We start from the raw sequence: 4,957 nt of genomic DNA on the forward strand, positions 1-4,957 counted from the left end.
TTATCAATCACAGTATCACACAGTATCAATCACAGTATCACACATTATCAATCACAGTATCACACACATTATCAATCACAATATCGCATATATTATCAATCACATTATCAATCACATTATCACACACATTATCACAGTATCACATGCAGTATCAATCACAGTATCACACACTATCAATCACAGTATCACATATATTATTAATCACAGTACCACACAGTATCACACACAGTATCAATCATAGTATCGCATATATTATCAATCATAGTATCACACACATTATCAATCACAGTATCAATCACAGTATCACACACACATTATCAATCACAGTATCACACACATTATTAATCACAGTATCAATCACAGTATCACACACATTATCACAGTATCACATGCAGTATCAATCACAGTATCACACACATGTTAATCTGTACTAACACACACGTATGTAAAGTGTATGTGAAGTGTATGTAAAGTGCTCATACACAGTGTACAAACACATGTTTAAAATACTACACTGTAAGTACCAGTACTTATATCCACTGTACCAGTACTGCACTACAGCAGTAAAAGTACTAAAACAGTGAAAACATTGAACTGAACCTCAGACTGAATCATTTCACTCATTTTTAACAGAATCAGTCGATCTGAGACGTGGTTTTCTGCAACATTTGTTCAGTTTTCCTTTAAAATCAGTTGAACTTGAACTGGAGTTGGACTCAAGTTTACCTTTAAAACTGACCTGGTCTGGGTTTGGATCCAAAACAGGTCCTGGATTCAGATGAAGAACCGGGTTCAGTCTGACAGCTGAGTTCAGGTGGGTCCAGGTGAGTCCAGGTGGGTCCAGGTGAGTCTAGGTGGGTCCAGGTGAGTCTAGGTGAATCCAGGTAGACTGAGGTGGGTCCAGGTGGACTGAGGTGACAGCGTGTGGACCTGGTCTACATATATCCGTGCTCTGCCACAGGTGATGGAGTCAGGCGGTGGAGGATCAGAAACCGGAGCAGGGTTTTCCCGGTGCCGGCGGGCGGAGCGCTCTGAGCCCAGGTGGGTGTGGTCTCGGCTGGAACAGGTGAGGCGGAGGCTCGGGTGGCGGCTCCGACCCCCGCAGGTAAACGCTGACACAGATTCAGGTGGAGGAGGCTCGGAGGCAGAGGATGATGGACAGGTGAAGAGTGGGAGGAGCAACCTGATCCTGAAGGTTACGTAACGCGTCCTTACCTGAGGAGCTCCAAGGTCCACAGGTGGAGACCGGGACCAGGACCAAGACTGGGACCAGGACTGGGACCAGGACCAGGACTGGGATGCTCTGCGCCACAGGAAACACCCACCAGGGTCAGGGGTCAGAGGTCAGAGGTCACCGCCCACGCTTTAGTCCAGTAGACGACAGTTGGTTTGTGTAAAAAATAAATCCTATATATAAAGTGTACGTACGACTGTCCACCATATATGACTCCAGCTGGACTGTATAATATTTATGATAGACTCTTGTATCATAATGTTTATCTGACATCAATATTTATTAGACCATTAAAACACAATTACACCAACGATATACCATATTATTATTATTATTATTATTATTATTATTATTATTATTATTATTATTATTGCCTCCACTATAGCATACCATTATAATTATAACATTGATAAAATCATATTATATCTATGTATTTAGTTTATGTAATAATAATAATAACAGTATAGATTATTTTTTCTGTATAAATATTTTAAAGAACTTCAGCTTTAACCCTTTAAATTCCAGTTTAGTTCCTTAAAGTCACTGTTGTTATTTATGAAAAACATTATCGTTTCATCCATTTAATTCAGTTTTGATGCTGTGACGACACAACGATGCAGAAATAAAAGGAACAGATGTTTCACTTTAAAATGTTTGGAACAAAAAGTGAACATATTTATTTTTTTATTTTTTATTTTAAATCATACATTTACATAAACATGTACTTATACATAAGGAACAACACAGACACAATATAAAAACAAACAAATTATACAACAAACCTACAAACCTAATAAACCCCAAAAAAAGAGGAAAAAAAACACAACAGAAAGAAAACAACATAAGATAAGTCCTCTTTACAATGAGGTGGTGAACATATTTATGCAGTAAATATAATATTTATATAAATATATGACAGACTTGTGCATTAAAACAGCCTCAGTAGAACCTGCAGGTACAGTAGATGTTCTTCAAATTAAAACTTATTTTAACGCATTTATTCACATGTTTCTATAGTTAACGCATTTATTCACATGTTTCTATAGTTAACGCATTTATTCACATGTTTCTATAGTTAATACATTTATTCACGTTTCTATAGTTAATGCATTTATTCACATGTTGTTTCTATAGTTAATGCATTTATTCACATGTTGTTTCTATAGTTAATACATTTATTCACGTTTCTATAGTTAATGCATTTATTCACATGTTGTTTCTATAGTTAATGCATTTATTCACATGTTTCTATAGTTAATGCATTTATTCACATATTGTTTCTATAGTTAATGCATTTATTCACGTTTCTATAGTTAATGCATTTATTCACATGTTGTTTCTATAGTTAATGCATTTATTCATATGTTGTTTCTATAGTAAATGCATTTATTTACATGTTGTTTCTATAGTTAACACATTTATTCACATGTTTCTATAGTTAATGCATTTATTCACATGTTGTTTCTATAGTTAATGCATTTATTCACATGTTTCTATAGTTAACGCATTTATTCACATGTTGTTTCTATAGTTAATGCATTTATTCACATGTTGTTTCTATAGTTAATGCATTTATTCACGTTTCTATAGTTAATGCATTTATTCACATGTTGTTTCTATAGTTAATGCATTTATTCACATGTTGTTTCTATAGTTAATGCATTTATTCACATGTTTCTATAGTTAATGCATTTATTCACATGTTGTTTCTATAGTTAATGCATTTATTCACGTTTCTATAGTTAATGCATTTATTCACATGTTGTTTCTATAGTTAATGCATTTATTCATATGTTGTTTCTATAGTTAATGCATTTATTTACATGTTGTTTCTATAGTTAATGCATTTATTCACATGTTGTTTCTATAGTTAATGCATTTATTCACATGTTGTTTCTATAGTTAATGCATTATTTACATGTTGTTTCTATAGTTAATGCATTTATTCACATGTTGTTTCTATAGTTAATGCATTTATTCACATGTTGTTTCTATAGTTAATGCATTTATTCACATGTTGTTTCTATAGTTAATGCATTTATTCACATGTTTCTATAGTTAATGCATTTATTCACATGTTTCTATAGTTGATGCATTTATTCATATGTTGTTTCTATAGTTAATGCATTTATTCACATGTTTCTATAGTTAATGCATTTATTCACATGTTGTTTCTATAGTTAATGCATTTATTCACATGTTGTTTCTATAGTTAATGCATTTATTCACATGTTTCTATAGTTAATGCATTTATTCACATGTTGTTTCTATAGTTAATGCATTTATTCACATGTTTCTATAGTTAATGCATTTATTCACATATTGTTTCTATAGTTAATGCATTTATTCACGTTTCTATAGTTAATGCATTTATTCACATGTTGTTTCTATAGTTAATGCATTTATTCACATGTTGTTTCTATAGTTAATGCATTTATTCACATGTTGTTTCTATAGTTAATGCATTTATTCACGTTTCTATAGTTAATGCATTTATTCACATGTTGTTTCTATAGTTAATGCATTTATTCATATGTTGTTTCTATAGTTAATGCATTTATTTACATGTTGTTTCTATAGTTAATGCATTTATTCACATGTTGTTTCTATAGTTAATGCATTTATTCACATGTTGTTTCTATAGTTAATGCATTTATTCACATGTTGTTTCTATAGTTAATGCATTTATTCACATGTTTCTATAGTTAATGCATTTATTCACATGTTTCTATAGTTGATGCATTTATTCATATGTTGTTTCTATAGTTAATGCATTTATTCACATGTTTCTATAGTTAATGCATTTATTCACATGTTGTTTCTATAGTTAATGCATTTATTCACATGTTGTTTCTATAGTTAATGCATTTATTCACATGTTTCTATAGTTAATGCATTTATTCACATGTTGTTTCTATAGTTAATGCATTTATTCACATGTTTCTATAGTTAATGCATTTATTCACATGTTTCTATAGTTAATGCATTTATTCACATGTTTCTATAGTTAATGCATTTATTCACATGTTGTTTCTATAGTTAACACATTTATTCACATGTTTCTATAGTTAATGCATTTATTCACATGTTGTTTCTATAGTTAATGCATTTATTCACATGTTTCTATAGTTAACGCATTTATTCACATGTTGTTTCTATAGTTAATGCATTTATTCACATGTTGTTTCTATAGTTAATGCATTTATTCACGTTTCTATAGTTAATGCATTTATTCACATGTTGTTTCTATAGTTAATGCATTTATTCACATGTTGTTTCTATAGTTAATGCATTTATTCACATGTTTCTATAGTTAATGCATTTATTCACATGTTGTTTCTATAGTTAATGCATTTATTCACGTTTCTATAGTTAATGCATTTATCACATGTTGTTTCTATAGTTAATGCATTTATTCATATGTTGTTTCTATAGTTAATGCATTTATTTACATGTTGTTTCTATAGTTAATGCATTTATTCACATGTTGTTTCTATAGTTAATGCATTTATTCACATGTTGTTTCTATAGTTAATGCATTTATTCACATGTTGTTTCTATAGTTAATGCATTTATTCACATGTTTCTATAGTTAATGCATTTATTCACATGTTTCTATAGTTGATGCATTTATTCATATGTTGTTTCTATAGTTAATGCATTTATTCACATGTTTCTATAGTTAATGCATTTATTCACATGTTGTTTCTATAGTTAATGCAT

The sequence above is a fragment of the Sphaeramia orbicularis genome, chromosome 4 (genome assembly GCF_902148855.1).
Source record: "Sphaeramia orbicularis chromosome 4, fSphaOr1.1, whole genome shotgun sequence".
In the NCBI taxonomy this organism is placed as follows: Eukaryota; Metazoa; Chordata; class Actinopteri; order Kurtiformes; family Apogonidae; genus Sphaeramia; species Sphaeramia orbicularis.